The following is a 24309-nucleotide window of genomic DNA, read 5'->3' on the forward strand; positions in this document are numbered from 1 at the left end:
TGGCAGACCTCTGGATGGAAGATACATTCTCCTCTGTGTTACCTTCTAAGTCAATAAAAGCCTTGTTTTGTTTCGCTAACATCGAATCTCGGATTTATTGAGGCACATCACTGGCATGGATTGGTTGGGCCAAATGATCGGTTACTGTGCCATATATTCTACGTAAACCTGTGCTATACGCTACTCCACCACAGAATACATTCTCATCATGCAAATATATTAAAATTGACTTCTGTACTGTTAAGCTATTCCTCCTATTATATTATACACTGTGCTACACAGCAAGATTGAGGGTGTCAGCTGTGGCTCAGAGGGTAGCACGCTCACCTTTGACTCAGAAGGTTGTGGGTTCAGGTCCAACTCCAGAGACTTGAGCACAAAAATCTAGGCTAACAATCCAGTGCCATTACTGAGGGAGTGCTGCACTGTTGGAGGTGCCGTCTTTCAGATGAGATGTTAAAGCAAGAGTCTGCTCCCTCAGGTGGATGTAGCATTATTTCAAAGAAGAGCAGCGTAGTTAACTCTGGTGTCCTGGCCATTTTGTTTTTCAAATATGTTGGGACACTAAGGGAATTTTTGTGGACGCTAAGGGCATCAAGGGACATGGATCGGGCGAGAAAGTGGCGTTGAGGTAGAAGATCAGCCATGATCTCATTGAATAGTGGAGCAGGCTCAAGGGGCCGTATGGCCGACTCCTGCTCCTATTTCTTGTGTTCAAACAAACATCATATAGGCTGCCATTTTAAAAGGGAAGAAAATCAGTTTAATTTGAGGATATGACCTATACGCCAGTTAATATTTTTGTTCCCTGTGGAAAAATCTGCTCAAGTTTAGGGTACAATCTATATCTGCCTCATAACAGCATCTTTTAACAAGTGATAGAAACATTGAAACGTAGAAAAATAGAAACCGGAGTCGGCCATTCGGCCCTTCGAGCCTGCTCCGCCATTCAATATGATCATGGCTGATCCTCTATCTCAATACCATATTCCTGCTCTCTCCCCATACCCCTTGATGCCTTTTGTATCTAGAAATCTATCTATCTCCTTTTTAAATATATTCAGTGACTTGGTCTCCACAGCCTTCTGTGGTAGAGAATTCCACAGGTTCACCACCCTCTGAGTGAAGAAATTTCTCCTCATCTCAGTCCTAAATGTCCTACCCCGTATCCTGAGACTGTGACCCCTCGTTCTAGACCCCCCAGCCAGAGGAAACATCCTCCCTGTGTCCAGTCTGTCTAGCCCGGTCAGAATTTTATACGTTGTTTTCACAGTATGGTATGGCAGCTGTAGCTACTATGACCGGAAAGCCCTGCAGCGGGTAGTCAAAACTGCCCAACGCATTACCGGCACCCGGCTACCGACCATAGAGCACATATACCAGAAGCGCTGTTTACGGAGGTCACGGTCCATCATCAAAGATCCTACCCACCCCAGCCACAGTCTGTTCACCCTCCTGCCATCTGGGAGACGCTACAGATGCATTCGCACCCGTACGACCAGATTTAGGAACAGCTTCTTTCCCAGGGCTGTCATCCTACTGAACTCCACAAATAAACTCTAAAGCCTGCACATCTGCCAATGCACTTTATTATGGTTATGTTTATGTTAATGTATTACAAGTATGTTGAATGTTTAAATGTCTTAATCTAAATGTACACTCTCGGGAGCCGCAAGCCTACATTTCGTTGTACTGCACTTGTGCACTAACAATGACAATAAAAGTTGATTTGATTTGATACAGCGTGAGTTGCTGTTATGGAACGTGGGCTTGAACGCATGACCTTTTGAGAATGTTACCACTGAGGCCAGCTGACACCAAAATTGATTGAACAATTAAAAAAAAACAATTGTCCCTGTTAAATAACTGGCTAGCCGCTTGAAAATTACGAAAGGATTATTATTACAGATACCTTGCAATTGCTAATATTTTAGCGGTGTTGCTAATTAAATTGCATTCTCAGGAATCGAACATTACTAAACTGCCCTTTCATTAGCAGGCTGTAAACTATGAAGCTGAATGGGGGGAATCTTGCACCGATTTATTTTTTGAACAAAATATAACCCTTTGATATTTTCTGCCTCCTTTGTGGCTGGCACCAGTCCAGATTTCTTGATGCTCAGGCTTTGCATGATTTGACGTCTTCCGAATCCCAGTTCCTCAAATTGGTTTTTTTTTGGCCTGCAAAGTGTCTTTCAAGTGACTTGGAGTTTGCCAACCATCATTCTCAGTTCACCGGCAAGGTGGGTAAGCCCCGAGTTATTCGGGTCATTACCAGTTGCTAGGCGACTAAGTTTGCAGCACTCACTGTTGCTCATTTCAGCTTATCAACACTGGCAAATTATCATATGTGAGTTTAATATATACTGTTCTTATAGTTATAATTCTCTTCCATGTAGTTATCACGAAAGGAGCCTTTACACCCACACACAGGACAATTAAGCCCCTTGTACTTAAGAACGGCACTAATTTGAATAATACATTGTCGTCTGAATCTCAAATAGATACCTCGGCCAAAATAAGCTGACGAATTAACGGAATCTGTTTTCTATATTAACCATGCATTAAATAACTTTCAGTGTACAAAGGCCCTTTTATCATTTTAAAATCCCTTCCTTTGTCAGTCTCTTTCCCAGTCATTAACTTCCCAGAGATGTGCTCATTTGTTTAGTCCTTTTAAGTACTAAATTCATTAAGACCTTCAGAACATTTGCAACACATTTTCTGCCACATTTCCTTTTAGTGCTTTAACATTATATTACGTTTAGAGCGCTGGGAAATTATAATTGCCAATGCAGGGAGAGATTGAGGTAGCATTAAATTTTTACCTTTTATTGCTCCTTCTTATGACTTTGTTTAAAAACATGAATTGAGGTCTTCCTTGTCGAATGTCACCGTGCATTGATCTGTGGAGCTTTTAAGTATTCGTTGTTAGCTTCAAACAGTCTGCGGCAAGCTAACAGCTGCCACAGAATATCGTAAAACCCACAAGGTATCTTTCAACTGGCATCTTCGGCTCTCTGCTTTACGATGCCAGTTCTAAAGAAAGAACTTGCATTTATATAGCGCCTTTCACAAACTCAGGATGTCCCAAAGCGTTTCACAGCCAATAAAGTACATTTTAAAGTGTAGTCACTGTTGTAATGGAGGAAACACGGCTACCAATTTGCAGAGAACTCACCAGCTCTTCTTCAAAAATGTGCCGTGGGATCTTTTACGTCCACCAGAGAGAGCAGGCAGGGCCTCGGTTTAACATCTCATCCGAAAGACGGCACCTCCGACAGTGCAGCACTCCCTCAACGCTGCACTGGGAGTGTCAGCCTAGATTATTTGCACAAATCTCTGGAGTGGGACTCGAACCCACAACCTTCTGACAGAGAGTGCTGCCAACTGAGCCAAGGCTGACACTTTGGTTCTGTTGTATATCTGAGAAAGTCTAACGCTGCAGTTCACACAATGTCACTTTTGACTCTGTATTTGACTCAAGGTGGCTGGCTTAATCTCGGTCCTTGAACCTTGTTGGCTGACTCAGTGGGTAGCACTCTCGCCTCTGATTCAGAGGTTGTGGGTTCAAGTCCCGCTCCAGAGACTTGAGCACATAATCCAGGCTGACACTCCCAGTGCAGTGCTGAGGGAGCGCTGCACTGTTGGAGGTGCCGTCTTTCGGATGAGACGTTAAACCAAGGCCCCGTCTGCCGTCTCAGGTGGATGTAAAAGATCCCATGGCACTATTTCGAAGAAGAGCAGGGGAGTTCTCCCTGGTGTCCCAGGGCCAATATTTATCCCTCAATCAACATCACTAAACAACAGATTATCTGGACATTGTCACATTGCTGTTTGTGGGAGCTTGCTGTGCACAAATTGGCTGCTGCGTTTCCTACATTACAACAGTGACTACACTTCAAAAGAAAAAGTATCTAAATGGCTGTAAAGCGCTTTGAGACGTTCGGTAGTCGTGAAAGGTGCTATAAATCTTTCTTTCTCGGATTATACTGATGAAGTGCGACGGTGTTTTGTTGAAGAGCTGAGCTGAACGATGCTGTTCATGAATTATTTGTCATGTATTCTAGGATTTGATTACCACTATCCACTGTGCATGTACACGCTTTCCAAATCGTTTTACTGGCAGCTTGTGGTAAAACGGCTATGTCAGGAATTCCGCAGAAAAATTGAACGCAAGCCTGTTGTAAAAAAAAAGAAAAAAATATAAAGGACTGCAAAGGTTCACGTTTTGACGTGTGCCCTTCAAAGGCTTAACTTATTTATCAAGGGGTGGTCATTTGAGCAACGAGGAAGACAAGTCACGAGGGACGATAATGCAAGGCCTCATCCACAGTGTGGGTTGCAGGTTCAGCCCCAGAGCATTATCTCCAACCCTGGGGATTAGATCTTGACCTTGTGCAGCAGTGTAAAGCGGGTGATGGCGAATCGGCAGCCCTGTTTTGCATTTCTCCCCATTTTTATTTCCATTGAGCTCAAGTTTAAATGCAAAACCCGCCACCCTCCCACCCCGCAGCTCAGTCAATCTGTCAAATTGAAATAATCGATCAATGGCCATGCAATCCAGTCCTTTTTTTAATTTTATATACCTCTATCAGGTCACCGCCAAGCCTACGCTGCTGTAAAATAAATAGACCCATGTAGGAATTAACGAATTCCAACGAATAATGGAGATCGACACAAGAGAACAACTAAACAGGTCTTTACTCAACGGAGATGCCAGGAGGACTGACTGGGCAGCCCCATGGTTTGCGACGTGACGTCATCGCGTTTGCCCGCGTTTTCCCGTACTCTTCAAGGGGCCACGCCCCGTACATGCAAACTCTATATACAAAACACAGTAATGCATAACACAATGGTACAGGTTTAGGCTGGTGTTAGAACATCAATAAAGAGAATTATATACAGTTAGCCAGAGTCATTCAGTGGTTCTGCCACATGCGCCCCCCCAGAATTCGCTTTAACGGACAAAGTCAAACGGTGAGGGGGTCTGATGAGCCTGTCAGAACGACTTCTGTACTCTCGAGGTGGAGGCTGCTGGTTGGCTGGTGGTCTGGCGGGCGGTCGCACTTCGTCTGCCGTAACGACGATGGGTGGCCGACGCCGTCTCGGCGGTTGTGCTGTCTCGACGGGGTGGTCGAGGTCTAAATGTGCTGGCTTTAAGCGGTCGACCGAAATGTGGTTCGGTTTACCACCGACATCCACCGTGAAGGTTTTGTCCCCTGCTTCCAACACGTGGAAGGGACTGGTATAAGGGGCCTTGAGTGGATCCCTATGTGCGTCATGGCGAATAAAAACGTATTGAGCCTTATGAAGCTCCGTGGGAACGTGTGACCTCTGCAGCCCATGATGCGAAGTGGGCACCGTTGCGAAACATCTGGCCGCCTCTTGGTGACTAGCAAGCTGGGCAGACGCGGACCATGGCTCCGTCGATGTTGGTAGGAAGTCCCCTGGGACTCGCAGCGGCTGACCATACACAAGCTCCGCTGATGAAGAGTGAAGGTCTTCTTTGGGGGCCGTGCGAAGGCCCAACAGGACCCATGGTAGCTTGTCTGCCCATCCAGCGTCCTAGAGGCTGGCCCTCAGGGCGGCTTTCATTGACCGGTGGAAGCGTTCGCAGTGGCCATTCGCCTGTGGGTGGTAGGCTGTGGTGCGGTGTAATTTGACACCGAGTCCTTGGGCCACTGCATTCCAGAGTTCGGAGGAAAACTGCGGTCCCCTGTCTTACGAAATATTTGCGGGCACTCCGAAACGGGCGATCCAGGAGGAAATGAACGCCCTGGCCACGTCCGCCGAAGTAGTGGATGACAGGGGGACCGCCTCCGGCCAGCTGGTGGTGTGGTCAACCATGGTCAGGATGTGTGAAAAACCATGGGAGGGTGGGAGTGTTCTTACCAGGTCCACGTTGACATGGTCAAAACGTCGCTCCAGAACTGCGAAGGTGGCCAATGGAGCTTTGATGTGGCGCTGTACCTTGGCCTTTTGGCAGACCACGCAGGTGTTGGCCCAGTCGCGGACATCTTTATGCATGCCATGCCATACAAATTTCACTGACATCAGTTTCTGAGAGGCCTTCATTCCTGGGTGTGACAACCCATGTATGGCGTCGAACACTTTGCGGCGCCAGACGACCGGCACGACAGGGCGAGGATCCTGTACGGAGACGTCACACAACAGCGTGGTACCTGCCGAATGGAACTTGACTTCGGCCAACTGGAGGCCAGTGATGGCCATTCTGTAAGCTTGGACTTCCGGGTCTGAGGCTTGGTCCGCTGCCATGGGGGCGTAGTCGATGCCCAAATGAACCATATTGATGATCGCGCGGGAGAGGCAGTCTGCCACCAGGCTGTCCTTACCGGCCACGTGCTGTATATCCGTGGTGAATTTGGATATGTACGTCAGTTGACGCTGCTGTCGGGCTGACCACGGTTCGGCAGTCTTGGCCATTGCAAAGGTTAACGGCTTATGGTCCACAAAGGCGGTGAAAGGACGTCCTTCCAGTAGGAACCGAAAATGGCGGATGGCCAGAAAAAGGGCGAGCAACTCCCGGTCGAACATGCTGTATGCTCTCTCGTTCTGCCGTAGTTGACAGCTGAAGAATGCCAACGGCTGCCATGTCCCGTTCACCCACTGCTGTTGCACGGCACCGACTGCATTGTCCGACGCGTCGGTGGTGAGGGCGATGGTGGCTCCTGGCAGCGCCAGCATAGTCACGTTGGCTAAGGCGCTTTTGGTGTCGGCGAACGCTCGGGCCATGTCATCCGTCCAGTCTACCGGGTTCTTGCCAGTCTTGCCCTTGAGGGCCTCGTACAGGGGGTGCATGAGTAATGCCGCCTTAGGCACGAAACGATGGTAAAAGTTTACCATGCCTAGGAATTCCTGCAGGGCCTTTATGTTCTGCGGGCGTGGAAAGGATGTCACCACCTCTACTTTCGAAGGTAAAGGAACCGTTCCCTCTGAGGTGATGTGATGCCCCAGGAAGTCAATTTGGTGCAGGCCAAACTGACACTTGGCCGGGTTGATAATCAGGCCGTGTTAGCTGAGGCGTCGAAAAAGGGTGCGTAGGTGACCTGTATGTTCTTCCTTAGTAGGACTGGCAATTAGAATATCATCCAGGTAGACGAAGAGGAACTTGAGGTCCCGCAGCATGGAGTCCATCAGGCGTTGCAAAGCCTGGGCGGCATTCTTTAAACCAAACGGCATTCGTAAAAACTCGAAGAGGCCGAATGGGGTGATGACTGCGGTCTTCTGGACGTCTTGTGGATGAACTGGGACCTGGTGGTAGCCCCGGACGAGGTCGACTTTTGAGAACACGATGTTCCCTACCAAATGGGCAGAGAAATCCTGGATGTGGCGGATCGGGTACCGATCAGGAGTGGTGGCGTCATTGAGGCGTCGATAGTCGCCGCATGGCCGCCATCAGCCGCCAGGCTTCGGGACGATATGGAGTGGTGAAGACCAGGGACTATTCGACCGGCGAATAATCCCTAACCGTTCCATGGTTGCGAACTCCGCCTTTGCGACCGCCAGCTTGCCAGGTTCCAGGCGTCAGGCCCGCGCGTAGACCGGGGGGCCGTTGATGGTGATGTGGTGTTCCACACCATGTTTCGTGGCTGTGGAGGAGAACGTGGGTCTTGAGGTCGGGGAATTTGCCGAGCAGGCGAGCGAACTCATCAGGAGTCGGGAACACACAGGAGACGGTGCGTGACGTAGTGTTACTGCGGTAACACGGAAGAGAATTAAAAGTTGCTGCGTTGATCAGCCGCCGGTTCCTAACGTCGACCAGGAGGCTGTTGGCGCACAGGAAATCCGCGCCGAGGAGAGGCTGGGAAACTTTGGCTGTAACAACCTCCCAGTGAAAGCGTTGCCCCTCGAGGCACACCTCCACTCGCCGTCTGCCGAAGGTCCGAATTGTTCCGCCATTGGCCGCTTCAAGGGTGGGGCCGTGATTCCCCGTCTGCACATCGAGGGCGGACGCGGGTAAAATGCTGCACTGCGCCCCGGTGTCACACACAAAACAACGACCGGAGAGAGTATCAGTGATGAACAGCAATTTTCCCGCGTTGCCGATCACCATCGCGGCCGCGGGGTGCCCGTTAGACCCGTTCCTCAGTGGTCGCAGTGTCAGTTGTTTGTTTTTTTGGGGAAAACTGCAGGGAGGGCGGCAACACTTCGCCTCCGCGCCGAACTGCGCATGGTAGAAACACAGGCCAGCAGGCTGACGAGCTGGGGCGGTGTCTGCGGGGGATGGGTGCCTCGTGGCGGCGCAGTACTGCCGAGTTACAGCGAAAATTTTGTCAGCCTCCGCAGCGAGTGTTGCGCAGTCTTCAACTTCAGATCTGGCCAGGGCAGCTTGTACCTGTTCAGGCAGTTGGCTGAGGAAAATCTCGCGGAATAGGAAACATTCCCGTTCTGAGCCCAGGAGTGTGAGCATTTGGCTCATCAACTCTGAAGGCTTGGAGTCCCCGAGCCCGGGCATAGCGAGTAATCGACGGGCGCGCTCCGATTTTGTGAGCCCGAAAGCCTGCAGTAACCGTGCTTTGAGGGTTTCATACTTGCGCTCCGTTGGGGGGTTTTCGAGGAGGCTGACGATCCGAGAGGCGGTAGAGCTGTCAAGTGCGGAGACCACATAAAGGTACTTGGTCTGATCCGCATCCATGTTCCTCAGGGCGAACTGGGCCTCGACCTGAATAAACCACGAGGGCGCTTGCTGCCCCCAGAACTGCGGTAGCTTTAGCGAAACAGCGTTTGCTTCCATGCTGTGCTCTTCTTATGTGAAAACGTTCACAAAAACGGGGTCACCAATGTAGGAATTAACGAATTCCAACGAATAACGGAGATCGACACAAGAGAACAACTAAACAGGTCTTTACTCAATGGAGATGCCACAAGGACTGACTGGGCAGCCCTGTGGTTTGCGACGTGACGTCATCGCGTTTGCCCGCGTTTTCCCGTGCTCTTAAAGGGGCCACGCCTCGTACATGCAAACTCTATATACAAAACACAGTAATGCCTAACACAATGGTACAGGTTTAGGCTGGTGTTCGAACATCGTTAAAGAGAATTATATACAGTTAGCCAGAGTCATTCAGTGATTCTGCCACACCCAGCTCTTTAAGCTTATCTGAGTAATAAAACTTTTTTAAGCCAGGAATTATTCTTCTGGCTCTCCTCTGAACTTTTCCCAAGGACACTCTATCACCCACCATGAGAGGGGCCTAAAACTGGGAGCAACACTCCAGGTGCAGGCGCAGAACTCCAGATGTGACATTTGATGACATCGTTCACTTAAATCTAGTTCTAGGTTTTTGTACAACGATCTTGCATTTGCGCAAATTAAAATTAACATTTTCTTCTTAATCGTTCATAGGAAAGGGCCAGCATTTATTGCCCATCCCTAGTTGCCCTTGAGACGGTGGTGGTGAGCCGCCTTCTTGAACCGCTGCAGTCCGTGTGGTGAAGGTGCTCCCACAGTGCTGTTAGGGAGGGAGTTCCAGGATTTTGACCCAGCGACGATGAAGGAACAGCCAATGTATTTCCAAGTCAGGATGGTGCGTGACTTGGAGGGGAACTTGCAGGTGGTGGTGTTCCCATGCGCCTGCTGCCCTTGTCCTTCTAGGAGGTAGTAGTCGAGGATTTGGGAGTTGAAGTAACCCAAATCTAAAATTCAGATTGGAAGAGTTGAAACCGCATTACTGATTCAGTCGACTCTGCTCATCTCCGGCTTACTGTTTTATTTTCAGTTTATCGGCACATCAGTAAACATAAGGGGGTGCGTCAGTGGGAGTTTTCTTAAATCATTAATTCAGAGTATTAATTGGGGATTATCTTGTTTCATTGATTGCACAAGACCTTTCCAAGAATCAAAATATATGAAGGGAAAGTAATACAATAGACATCACCGTAGTGAAGCACTTGTTACATCCTACAGGGAATGTTGGGGAGACATCTGATTAAGCTAACAGTTTAGGATGGTGGAAGTGTGGAACACTTCTTACTATCCTTCTCATTGTTTACTATATTTCCAAGTTTCGTATCAGCTGCAGACTTTGAAATTATGCCCTGTATACCCAAGTTCAGCTCATAATATATATCAAAAAGAGCAGTGGTCCTAATACCGACCCCTGGGGGACCCTACTGTGAACCTCCCTCCAGTCTGAAAAACAACTGTTCACAACTACTCTCTGTTTGCTGTCCCATTGCCAATTTTGTATCCATGCTGCCACTCTGCCTTTTACTGTAATCCCATGGGCTTTAATTTTGCTAACAAGTCTATTCTGTGGTATTTTATCAAATGCCTTTGGAAGGCCCATATAGACAACATCAACCGCACTATCCTCATCAACACTCTCCGTTACTTCATCAAAGAACTTGATCAAGTTAGTCAAACACGATTTGTCTTTAACAAATACGTGCTGAATTTCATTTATTAGCGCATATTTTTCCAAGTGCCAATTAATTTTTTGACCTGGATTATCATCTATAAAAGTTTCCCCACACCGACGTTAGGCTGACAGGCCTGTCGTTGCCGGGTTTATCCCTCTTCCCTTTTCTAAACAGGGGTGTAACATTTACAATCCTCCAGTCCTCTGGCACCACCCCCATATCCAAGGAGGATTGGAAGGTTGTGACCAGAGCCTCTGCAATTTCCACCTGTACTTCCCTCAGTAACCTATGCTGCATCCAATCCAGACTTTTCTACTGTGAGGACTGCCATACTTTTAAGTACCCCCTCTTTATTGATTTTTATCCTTTCCAATATCCCCACTGCCTCCTCCTTTATAGAAACATAGAAACATAGAAGATAGGAGCAGGAGTAGACCATTCGGCCCCTCGAGCCTGTTCCACCATTTAATGAGATCATGGTTGATCATCCAAATTCAGTACCCTGTCCCTGCTTTCTCCCCATATCCCTTGATCTCTTTAGCCTTAAGAAATATATTTAACTCCTTCTTGAATATATTTAATGAATTGGCCTCAACTGCCTTCTGTGGTAGAGAATTCCACAGGTTCACCACTCTCTGGGTGAAGAAATTCCTCCTCATCTCTGTCCTAAATGGCTTACCCCTTATCCTTAGACTGTGAACCCTAGTTCTGGACTCCCCCGCCATCGGGAACATCCTTCCTGCATCTAGTCTGTCTAGTCCTGTTAGAATTTTATAATTTTCAACGAGATCCCCTCTCATTCTTCTAAACTCGAGCGAATGCAAGCCCAATCAACCCAATCTCTCCTCATACATCATTCCTGACATCCCAGGTATCAGTCTGGTGAATCTTCACTGCACTCCCTCCATGGCAAGAACATCCTTCCTCAGATAAGGTGACCAAAACTGCACATAATTCTCAAGGTGTGGTCTCACCAAGGCCCTGTACAACTGCAGCAAGACATCCTTGCTCCTGTACTCGAATCCTGTTGCTGTGGAGCCGAACATGCCATTTGCCTTCTTAACCGCCTGTTGCACCTGCATTCTTACCTTCAGCGACTGGTGCATGTTGTGTATGTACCTTTAAGAGAAGAACTGATTCTATACTGCAGTACCGGCAGTGACCACCCCTGTATATAAAGCCATAGCAGGCTTCTGTATTTCAGTCTTAAGTTACCCTCTGTTCAGCTGCAAGCACGAGCAGAGGGAGCAGCCAGACTTTGGAGAGTGGATTAAAGTGGTGGTCCCCTGACCAGGAAGAGGAGGAGAACGTTGGACCACCACCACCAACTCCACCATCATTACATCAACTGAGGTGCCTGGAGAGAGAGGACAGAGGAGGAGAAGGAGAAAGGAGGCCTACATGAACATCAACCAGGGGAGAGGCCTTTCTATTACTGCCTCCCCAATTTGGCCTCCACTTCAGGAGAGGGAGAGAGGGGAGAGAAACCAACTGCTTGAAAGGAGGGAAGAAAACTTCATCCGGAACATCTACAGGTGGGTGTTATTTGGGGCACTCTCCCAAGACTTTGTATTTTAGGTGGGGGGAGAAAAGAAGAAGCAAGGCCGGATCATCAAGGGGTGTAGTGTGTGTGTGTGCTCTTGTTAAAAGCTAGGCCACACACACCACAAATTAGCATCCCTTCTATTGCCTGCCCTGGGAGAGCTTGGAGCTGCCCAAGGTGAAGTCCTTAATTTAATTTAATTACATCGTTAAGACCTGTTGCAGGACTAAGCCTGGGCTTCTCCAGCTTTTCCAGGTGAAGACGTCTTCTCCCCCTGCCAGAAGACCACCATCACCAAAGACTTTTTCCATCGGAGAGTGCAACCCTGCCTACACCCACCCACCATCCTGAGTGGCAACACTGCCCTTTGCGGCCTCCCTCCTTCCCACCCCCCCACCTCTCTCTCTCTCTTTGTCTCTCTCTGCCTGTCTTTCTAAGGCACCTTAGTTTCATCTATTTTATTAATTGCCAATTGAGCAGAGGGGTGAGGGCTCCTCTCCCAATTTAAATCAATAAGGAGAGAGGTGTGTCCTCATTTTAATCAGCTCCCTCTGCTCAATAGAGGACAAAAAAATATATATATACACCGAGGCCATTAACACCTTCAGGCCTGTGACTTGGGGTGAGTGTAGCCCTTAAAAAAAGCACCCCAGAATGGCAACTGCATCTTCGCCGGTGGCGGGGCCAGCCGGGACCTATGCGAGAGTGGTAGCCACAGCCACAGCTGCTCCCGCTGTTCCTGCTGCCCCGTCACCTTTTCGATTAATAACAAAAAAGCTTGGGGTGAAGAGCTACACTCACCCCACTATGACCATCGAGGCCTGCGTCAAGGCCATGGCTGGGGTTGTCGGCCCCTCAGCCATCGTCGCGGCCTCGAAAATGTATGGGAAGGCTGTGTTCTTCCTGGGGTCGGAGCGGGCGGTGTCCCTGGCTGTCGCCAAGGGGCTCACCGTGGGCGGGACCTTCCTGCCGGTGGATCCTCTCGAGGCCACCGCGCAGAGGATCATTATTTCCAACGTCCCGCCCTATGTTCCTGGTGAGCTCCTCCTTCCCCATTTGCGACAACTTGGGGAGGTGAGGTCGGGGATCACGCCCATCCCGCTCGGCTTCCGGGAGGCCAGCCTTCGCCACGTCTTCTCCTTCCGGCGCCAGCTGTTTATCCAGCTGGCGCGGGAGGAGGACACTGAAGGGGCGTTGGTTGTCCTCCACGAGGGGACCGCCTACCGCGCCTTTTGGACGTCGGACGGTGTGAGGTGCCATGCCTGCAGGGAGGTGGGGCACATCAGGAGGAACTGCCCTGCCTCCAAGGCCGCCGGATCATCTCATGCGGCCGAGGCTGGCGCCGCCGCCGCCGCCCTTCCCCCCGGATCTGCCCGCGCGTCAAGTACCTCTGATGCGCGGTTGACGTCGGGGGCCGATGCCACCAAGGCCTCCGGCGGGGGGGTGGGAGCGTGTCCGGCCGGAAAGAAGGCGCGGGGAAAAAAGAAGCACCTTAGGGCAGGTCCCCCCGTGGATGGTGAGCCCTTGCCCCTTGAGCCCCTTACACCCGCGCTCCTCGCGGAGTTGATCAGGGCAGATGTGAGCGGGAGGGGCCCCGTGCCCGAGCCTGTGGCCACAACCGCCGCAGCGGTAATGCCAATACCTGCGGCCGGGCTCGGGCCCGAGGAACCCGACAAACCTGCTCCGCCGGAGGGAGTCGAGGAGGAGGCCTTTGCAGACATGGAGGTCTCCCTCGCTCCCTCCGTGCTAAAAAGAAGGCGCGACCCCCTGGATGAGGAGGAGGACCGGGAGGAGGAAGATCCCTCCGAGCAGGGGGAGTCGTCGCCCGCCGCGGGTACTGCGACCCCCCGCCCCCCCAGCGCTGTCGTCATCACCAGCGATCGGCAGGGGTCGCCTGTCCCTCGGGAGGCTGAGGCAGATGTGTCTGTCCAGCACGTGCCTCCCGGGGATGGGGATGAGACCCTGCCCGTGGGGGGGGTTGCGGAACAACCCGCGGCAGTAATTGAAGTTGACCTTTTATCGGTGTCGTTACCCCTCGCCGGGTCGGGCAGCCTGGGGGCTGAGTCGGGCGAGCTCGAGGATAATGAGCTCGCCCAATGCGACCCGGACGTCTCCCAGGGGATGCTCGTCCTGGTAGAGCTTTTAATTCAAAACCCCCCGTCCGCTGGGTCGGAGGTTGGTGGCGGGGAGGAGGATGGCCCCCTGGCTGCGTCTCTGGTGCCGGACGTACTGGAGGAGCTGGAAATTGTTCTCTCCCCGGTTTCTCCGGTCGTTCCGGCGTCTGAGGCGGAGGGGAGCTCTGAACCGCCGCCGTCTTCTGGCCCGGCACCCCTAGAGGAGCCCAGGGAGAAATCCTCTGCTGCCGATCCTGGGGGTGGGATCCGGGCGGAGGCGGGGCTGGCTGGCACGGCCGAGTCGTTCGCTTCGCACTGCGCGGCGGACGGGTCGGCCGCTGGTGACGACCCCCTGGAGGAGGATGGGGACTCGGTGATGGGCACGGAGGACGATTCGGACTCCAGCGCCGACGTGGCGATGGATGACCTCGTGCCCCTTGCCGAGTCTCCCCTCATTTCCGTAAGGGAACTCCGGGATTTTATGGCCACGTGCCTGGGTCAGCGCAATAAGGTCCGGCTGGCCCTCGACAGGTGGTCGGAGCTGGCGCTGCTCATCGATTCCGTCCGCGCCGCCGTTAAGATCTTGGGCGCGGACGAGGATGTGAACCCGCTCGAGCTGCGTCGGCTCACAACGTTTCTCACTGGGCTGCTGAGGAAGTGGCGGCGGACCAGCGGCTGCGCTTCCTCGCCCCGTTAGGTGTAGGTAGAGGTTGCACTATGCTTCTGACATGAAGATAACCATAGCCAGCCTCAACATCAACGGCAGCAGGGAGGCGCGCCGCAGATTCAATAACTTCTCGGTCCTTCGGGACGGGAAGTATGCGGTGTGCTTCCTGCAAGAAACCCACACCGTTCCGGGAGACGAAGCCACGTGGCTCCTGGAGTGGCAAGGAGGGGTCAGCATGAGTCACCTCTCCAACAATTCCAGCGGGGTGGCTATCTTGCTGGCCCCGCATTTTCAGCCGGAGATCTTGGGGGTCAAGGAGCACGTGCCGGGCCGCTTGCTCCATGTCACTGTTCACCTGGGGGGCGTGCCGCTCCATCTAGTGAACGTGTACGCCCCTCAGACCAGTGCGCAGCAAGTGCGCTTCTTCGAAGAAGTGTCCGCTCTCTTGGGCTCCATCGACGTGGACGAGTGCGTCATCCTCGGGGGGGATTTTAACTGCACCCTCGAGGCGAGGGACCATTCGGGTCCCCCGCGAAGCCCGGCGGCGATGGAGAAGTTGAGGGACCTGGTTGGGTCCTTCGACTTGGTGGACGTCTGGCGAAATCTCCACCCCGACTCCAGCGCCTTCACTAGCATGAGGTCTGGGGGAGGAAGGTCCAGAATCGATCGCCTCTACATTTCCCGGGCGTTCGTCTCCTGCGTTCCGGCAGCTTCCATGCGGCCGGTGCCGTGCACGGACCACCACCTGGTGTGGGCGGAGCTCGCTCCGCTGCGCGCACGGGGGGGTTCCGTGTACTGGCATTTTAACAACCTGCTGCTGGAGGACGCACGGTTCCGGGATTCGTTTCGTCGATTCTGGGCCGACTGGAGAAGGAAGCAGGGGGGCTTCCCCTCCTTGAGGCTATGGTGGGATGTGGGCAAGGCTCACATCCATTTCTTCTGTCAGGAGTACGCGAAGGGGTCGACCAAGAGGCGGGAGGCCCGGGTCGGGCGGTTGGAGAAGGAGGTGCTCGACCTGGAGTCCCGTCTCGGTCAGGTCGTCGAGGACCCGGCCCTGCGGAAGGTGTACGAAGAGAAGAAGGGCGCGCTGAAGGAGCTGCAGCTCGTCGGGTCCCGAGGCGCGTACGTGAGGTCGCGGATCCAGCTCCTGCGGGACCTGGACCGCGGCTCCCCCTTCTTCTACTCGCTGGAAAAAAGACGGGGGGTCCGTAAGCAGCTCTTGGGGCTGCTGGCCGACGACGGATCTCTGGTCTCGGATCCGGAGGGAATCAGCGCGGAGACCCGCGCCTATTACGGGGCTCTGTTCTCTCCGGATCCGTCCAGCGAGGATGCGCGCAGAGTTTTGTGGGAGGACCTGACGAAGGTTGGCCCGGAGGGCGCCGAAAAATTGGACGCTCCGCTAAGTCTGGCGGAGCTGACCGGCGCCCTCCGCCAGCTCTCTAGGGGAAAGTCCCCGGGGCTGGACGGGCTGACCGTGGAGTTCCACAGGGCGTTCTGGGACGTCTTGGGGGGCGACTACGCGCGGGTCCTGGGGGAAAGTTTGGCTACCGGGGAGATGCCCCTCTCTTGGTGCAGGGCGGTCATTGTCCTGCTGCCTAAGAAGGGCGATCTCCGCCTCCTTAAGAACTGGCGCCCGGTCTCCCTCCTCAGCACGGACTATAAAATCTTTGCCAGGGCCATGTCTGCTCGCCTTGGCACCGTGCTGGCCCACATGATCCACCCCGACCAGTCCTACACGGTCCCGGGCCGGACCATCCACGATAACATCCATCTGGTCCGGGACCTGGTCCACCACTCCCAGAGGGCTGGTCTGTCGGTCGCCTTCCTTTCCCTGGATCAGGAGAAGGCGTTCGACAGGGTGGATCACGAGTATCTCTTCGGGACTCTGCGCGCATTTGGGTTCGGGACGCATTTCGTCGCCCGGATCCGACTTCTGTACGCCGCCGCGGAGTGTCTGATTAAAGTTAACGGGTCCTTGACGGCGCCCCTTCGCTTCGGGAGGGGGGTGCGTCAGGGATGCCCCATGTCCGGTCAGTTATATGCCATTTGCGTGGAGCCTTTCCTGCGCCTCTTGCGGAAGAGGTTGACGGGACTGGCTCTGCAAGGGCCGGGCGTGGAGGTGGTCCTCTCGGCTTACGCCGATGACGTGCTCCTCACAGTCACGGATCCCGCTGACTTGCGGAGGATGCGGGAATGCCAGCAGATTTACTCGGACGCATCCTCCGCCAAGATCAACTGGGAGAAATGTTCCGGACTCCTGGTGGGTCAGTGGCGGGTGGACTCCCTGCCGGAGGAGTTCAGGCCTTTCGCCTGGAGCACCACGCACCTCCTCTATTTGGGAGTCTACCTTAGCCCTGCCGAGGACGCTTGGCCGGCGAACTGGCAAGAGCTGGAGGCCAAAGTCACCGCTCGCCTAGGACGCTGGACAGGACTGCTCCGAGTGTTGTCCTACAGGGGTCGAGCGCTGGTCATAAACCAGCTGGTGGCCGCCATGTTGTGGTACCGGTTGGTCACTTTGATCCCTCCCCCTGCGTTTGTCGCCAAGATTCAGAAGAAGCTCATCGACTTCTTCTGGGACAAAAGGAAGCACTGGGTCTCTGCCGCGGTTCTGTGTCTCCCGCTTAGGGAGGGCGGTCAGGCGCTGGTGTGCCTTCGCACCCAGGCTGCGATTTTCCGTCTTCAGACGCTGCAGAGATACCTGTACGTCGAGAATCCTCCGAGATGGTGTGCGCTGGCGACGTTTTTCTTCCGCCAGCTGCATGGCCTCAATTACGACACGCAGCTCCTGTTTGCGAAAGTGGGCAGCAGGCGTGCCGGCCTGCGGGAGCTGCCTGTCTTCTACCAGGAACTACTATGGGTTTGGAACTACGTCGCTTCCAGGCGGAGCTCTCCCCCGTCAGGAGCGGCGGCTCTCCTTCGGGAGCCGCTGCTCAGGAATCCGCACCTCCACGAACACGGGTTCGGGCGGCTGGCGGAGGGTAGGGCTGTGGCTGGCAAGGTGACCAGAGTCGGGGACCTGCTCGATGGTGGAGGAGCGGGCTGGATGGCGCCGGAGGAGCTGGCGCGGCGCCTGTCCTGGGCCAACGTCCAGCTCGCGGTCGAAACCATCGAATCGGTAAAAGCGGCACTGGGCCCCGACTCCACTAGGTGTATCGAGGCGGCTCAAGCACGTGGGGCGATCCCGTCCGAGCTTACCCCCGTTCGGACGGAATTCCTCATCGGCGCCCGGCCCCGAAACTCCCCTCGGGAACCGGCGCCTCACAACTTGAGCCGTCTCGAGGAAATACCCTCCGTGCCTTTTCATTCCGCGCGGAGGGGTTTCCTGTACGGGCTGCTCCTGCACACTCTCCACTTTGCCATCTTCGTCTACCGTCCGGACACGCCTTGGCGTGGCGTTTTGCCGACCGGCGGTAGCGGAGGTCCCCAATGGAGGGCTCTCTATGCGGGAGTCCTCCCTTGTTCCATCGGGGACTTAGCCTGGAGGGTGTTGCATGGAGCGGTCCCGTGCAATAAGGTTTTAAGTAGGTTCACGGACTCCCAGGCCGCCTGCATTTTTTGCGGCCTGGAGGAGTCCGTGTTTCACGTCTATATGGATTGTGAGAGGTTGCAGCCCCTCTTTCACTACTTGAAGGGGCTGCTCCTCGATTTTTGGTTGCACTTCAGTCCCACGCTCTTGATCTACGGTCACCCGGTGCGGAGGGGAGCGGACAGGTTGGAGGACCTCCTTGTGGGCCTGCTCCTGGGCCTGGCTAAAAGAGCCATCAATTGGTCCAGGCAGCGGGCGGTCGAGGGGGTCGTCCAGCCGGATTGCCTGCATCTCTTCCGCGGCCATGTTCGCGCCCGGGTGGCCCTGGAGATGGAGCACGTGGTGTCCGCCGGTGCGCTTGAGTATTTCCGCGACCGGTGGGCGCCGCAGGGACTGGAGTGCATCATCAACACGGAAAACCAAATTTTAATTTGATTTGTTAAGCTTTAGTTGAACTTTTGTTTATTTACACTCGAATTGGTTTTTTTTGGGTCCAAATAAAAGAGTACCCTCTGTTCAGTAAATACCTGTTATTATTGTTCTCCTGCAGTCCGTGTATTATTTATATTCGGACACCACATTGGCGACGAACAGGTTCAAACTCACCTGCAGTACTGCATCACCTCACGGGGATCTTTCCCTGAGAAGAAGCTTCTTGGAGGTCGAAGTCAGAACAACGGGCGTCGACCGCGGGCAACCGCCCAAGGATTCATCAGAGTTCGGAGAGTTGCAGGAGAGGCTGTGGAGAGCTGGGCTTGGCTCTCCAGTCACCGTGTTCCAGCAAATCGTGCTGGTAGCAGGTAGTGCGCTGATCCTTCCGGACTGCGGCGGGCTCGAGTTCGATCGAGCAGCTCTGCAAAGGGGCCGTGCAGCGTCGTCGGGAGGAAAAGAGAGAGAGAGAGGGTGGAGCACACAGGGCGCGGTCGGTGCTCAAGAACCGGGCAGCGTAGCGAAAATAAAACAAGGGGAAGGAAAAGTGAGACGCGCCGAAGACACGGGTCGCCACCATTACCCTGCAGAATGCTAGGAGCAGCGTGGCAGCAAGGGGAAGAAGGAAAAGCGCGGGAGGCGCCATTTTATTCCATTGGGGAAGAAGGCAAAGCGCGGGAGGCGCCATTTTAATCCATTGGTGAAGAAGAAAAAGCATGGGAGGCGCCATTTTAAATCACCCAAGTTGCCGAAAAGTGGCAGTACCACTGCTTTCGACAACGAGGTAGAAGACTGGACCATGTATGTGGAAAGAATTGAAGTGTACTGCAAGGCAAATGAGGTGGCCGATGGAAAGAAGGCGTCGGTATTATTAAATTTGATGGGCGCGAGAACGTATGGCCTATTGCGGAATTTAATTACCCCAGCTAAACCAATGGAGAAAAGTTTTGAAGAGATTGTTAATATCTTACAGGAACACCTAAACCCTACACCGCTGCTGATAGCAGAAAGATTCAAGTTCCATAAAAGAAACCAGCACAAAGATGAGAGCAATGCTGACTATCTTACGGAACTACACAAATTATCAAAGCACTGCCAGTTTGGAGCAGGACTGGCAGACACCTTACGGGATAAGTTTGTCTGTGGGCTCCAGAGTGAAGGAACCCAGAAATGACTACTTTCGGAAAAGGACCTGACGCTAGAACAGGCTTTCAGTATCCTACGAAGCAGCAGCACGGGGAGCTGCAGAAATACAACAGAAACCACAAGAATACAGCGCTAATGAAATGGCGTATGGAGCAGAAAAGTGCTATCGCTGCGGCAGAACAACCCATGATCAGAAGAACTGCTGGTTTAAAGACAAAGTATGCAGACAATGTGGGAAAATGGGACACATAGCAAGAGTCTGCAGGTCGGGAAAGAAAACCAACACTACAAGAACTACTAAGGAAAAGTACAAGAAAGTAAAGAAATTGACAGACAGTAGTTTGGAAGATCAGGAGAGTGATAAGGACTCCGGGAGCAGGAGACTAAGTTGTCTAAAGTTACACAACGTGATCGCAAAGGAGGATCACCGAACCATTTGGGTCACCCTCATGATAGCAGGGTCCCCAGTAAAGATGGAATTGGATACAGGATCAGCCCTAACTGTCATGAATCAATGAGACTATGAGTGGCTATTCTCACACAGACCCTTGAAGGACACGTCCATTGTATTGAAGACATACATGGGGCAAAAAGTCTACCCCAGAGGAAAAATAAGGGTGCCAGTTGAATACAACGGCAAGGAAACACAGAAACGGTATCTATATATACTACCAGATGGAGGACCACCATTATTGGGACGTGAATGGATCCGAAAAATACAATTGGATTGGCATTCCATTCAGGCGCTAACTGTGACTTATAAAAAGGATGATGACGTCACACCTGGACGACTGTCAAAAATTCTAACTGATGCGAAAGAGGTGTTCCAACAAAGACTTGGGACTCTAAAGGAGTAACGGCAATGATAAAAATCGAAGATAACGCAAACCCAAAATTTTTTAAGGCCAGACCGGTACCTTACGCGATCCGCCCAGCCGTTGAAGCAGAGCTGGAGAGTCTGGAGCGTTCGGGTGTGCTGTCCAAGGTGGACTGGAGCGAGTGGGCCACACCCATCGTTCCTGTAATGAAGAAATCATTCAGCAGCACGCCTGGGGAACCGAATAAGGTCCGCATCTGTGGGGACTTCAAGGTGACTGTGAACCCAGTCCTGCACACAGTACAATATCCACTTCCACGGATAGAAGATATTTTCGCCTCACTATCTGGAGGGAAACGCTTTACAAAGACTGATCTGGCCCAAGCGTATCTACAAATGGAGGTGGAAGAAGCATCTAGGAAATACCTCACGATAAACACTCACAAAGGCCTTTACCAGTACAATCGATTGGTATTTGGGGTAGCATCAGCCCCGGCTATTTGGCAGAGGGCGATGGAACAAATCCTGCAAGGGATCCCGGGGACCCAGTGTTATTTGGACGACATCCTGGTTACGGACAAAAATGACAGTGAACACCTTGCCAACCTGGAGCAGGTGCTCACTAGATTACAGGAATATGGGCTACGAGCCAACCACCCCAAATGCGAGTTCTTGAGGAGACAAATCTCGTATTGTGGCCACATGATTGATGAGGAAGTGTTACATAAGTCGCCGGACAAGATTGAGGCTGTAGTCAAGGCTCCAGCACCGGAAAATGTGTCGCAACTGAGGTCGTTCCTCGGGTTGGTGAACTACTACCATAAGTTCTTGCCGAATTTATCTACAATTCTGCACCAACTGAACGCCCTACTGCAAACTGGAGTAACATGGAAATGGAGTGATGAGTGTAAGCGTGCCTTCCAGAAATGTAAATGCCTAATCACTTCAAAAGAAGTATTGGCCCACTACAATCCAACACTACCGATTCGGTTAGCATGTGATGCGTCGCCCTACGGCATCAGAGCGGTGCTGTCACACAAATTCCTTGACGGTTCAGAGAGGCCAATAGCCTTTGCGTCACGCTCGTTAACCTCAGCTGAGCGTAACTATGCCCAGATTGACAGGGAGGCCCTCAGCCTGGTGTGGGAGGTGAAGAAGTTCAATCACTATCTGCACGGGCAGAAATTCACCCTACTGACTGATCATCGTCCCCTGGTCTCCATTTTAAACCCAAAGAAGGGCGTTCCGGTGATGACGGCGCAACGGCTGCAAAGATGGTCACTTTTTCTAGGGGCACATCAGTACGACATAGAGTACAAGGTTACAAAACAGCATGGAAACGCTGATGGGCTGTCGCGCCTACCGTTGCCTATGGTAGAGGAAGCACCTGCAGTGGACCCTGTTGAGATATTCCAATGAGACCATAGTCGAATGTCTACCTGTTACAAACTCAAGTATAGAGAAGGAAACCCGAAATGACCCGACACTCTCTCGGGCCTATGATTTGACGGTGAAGGGATGGCCAGCACATGGCGACTCACTGTTGCCAGCATTCTCGCCAAGGAGAGAACAGCTGTCAGTGTGCCGGGGGACCTTGATGTGTGGATCCAGAGTGGTAATTCCACCCAAGTTGAGAGATAGAGTGCTCAATGAGCTTCATGAGGGTCATCTGGGAGGGGTAAAAATGAAGAGCCTAGCCAGGGCGTTTGTGTGGTGGCCGGGAATCGATAAAGAAATTGAGGATATGACCAAGAGATGCACAGGATGCCAGAAGGTCCAAAACGCTCCACCACAGGCCCCGATACATCCATGGGAGTGGCCCTCACCTCCATGGCAATGGGTACACATTGATTTTGCTGGTCCATTTATGGACTCAATGTTCCTAATCTCTGTGGACGCCCATTCAAAATGGCCAGAGGTCATCAAAATGTCCTCCACCACCACGGAAAAAAGTATTGCAGTCCTACAGACCATCTTCACCAGGAATGGCTTGTCAGAACAGATTTGCTCCGACAATGGGCCACAGTTTGTGTCCGAGGATTTCCGGAGGTTTCTGAGGAATAATGGGGTGAAGCATTACACATCTGCCCCATATCATCCAGCCACAAATGGATTGGCTGAGAGGTTTGTTCAGACCTTTAAAAAGGCAATAAAGGCAATGCATAATGACGACATACCACTACAACACAAGGTGGATAATTTCTTGTTTGCTTACCGGAATGCGACACATGCAGTCACCAACCAAGCTCCAGCCATAATGTTCTTCAACCGAAGGCTAAGATGTCACCTGGATTTGCTCAAACCAAACATAAGACGAGATGTTGAGGATAAGCAATTCCAGCACATAAATGGGAAGCCAACCAGGAGCTTCAAGATAGGGCAACCAGTCTTGGCCCACGACTACCGAACAGAAAAATGGCAGCCAGGAACGATATGCACACAGCAGGGACCACTAATTACCACAGTGGACGTTGGAGAGAGCATCGTGAGATGCCATGCTGACCAGATTCTAGAGTCACAGGAACAAGCCAAACCCATACCACAAGCATGTACACCTGGTAATCAACCCGAAGTACAGATTGCGTCTACCTCAGAAGCAGTGGTATTGGAAGCTGACGAACCAACCAATGACAATGAGCCAGAATCAACTCCGCCGCAAGAACAGGATACTCGAGAAAGGCGCTATCCAGTCAGGATCAGGAAGCCTCCTCAAAGACTGAACTTATAAATGATTATTTCAGTTGATGTATATAGTACAGAGAAAATTGTAATTGTAATTAGTTATTATTTAGTTGTTAAATGAATGTTATGTACTGTTTATCTAAAAGGGGAGGAATTGTTGTGTATGTACCTTTAAGAGAAGAACTGATTCTATACTTCAGTACCGGCAGTGACCACCCCTGTATATAAAGCCATAGCAGGCTCCTGTATTTCAGTCTTAAGTTACCCTCTGTTCAGTAAATACCTGTTATTATTGTTCTCCTGCAGTCCGTGTATTATTTATACTCGGACACGACAGTGCACAAGGACCTTTATGGTATCATCCGAAAGACAGCACCACTGACGGTGCACTTGGTACTGACAGTAGATTAATTCTATTCCCCAGCCCAAACATTTTTAATATTGAAAAAAAAATCCCTGATGCAGAATTGAATCAGGAACCTTTGCCAAAAAATACCCCGAACTAGTCCTTGCTAATTTTAATCACAAAAAGGTTCATTTGCAATGTTTCTCTGAGGGACACGGCGCCATAATATTTTGCAGGAACTTTGTCCCTTTCAGCCTATTGCCACTTTTATGGTCAGTAGACTCAAAGTAATAAAGAGACTTCCTTGTAGCTATACTTCAAAGATGAGGTTCATGACTATCACAGATGTGTAATTCAGGTTAACCGACATAGAACCAAATAGGATTTTCCACCAAATCTTCAACCTAATTGCTCCAGAGGGAATATCACTGCTACACTGTAACTATTCAGTCCATAAAATTCGAACAGGGAATTAAATTGCTCTTAAGAGCAAGTAGCAACTTATTTGCTGTATTAGATTTCCCTCCATCCTAAGGTTAAATGGAAGAAAGTCTTGCGTTTATATAGTGCCTTTCGCGACCTCAGGACATCCAAAAAGCACTTTATAGCCATTGGTGTGCTATTTGAACTATAGTCACTGTTGTAATGTAGTA

This window comes from Somniosus microcephalus, chromosome 1, assembly GCF_052327205.1.
Source record: "Somniosus microcephalus isolate GS21.2 chromosome 1, FLI_Smic_1.0, whole genome shotgun sequence".
Lineage (NCBI taxonomy): Eukaryota > Metazoa > Chordata > Chondrichthyes > Squaliformes > Somniosidae > Somniosus > Somniosus microcephalus.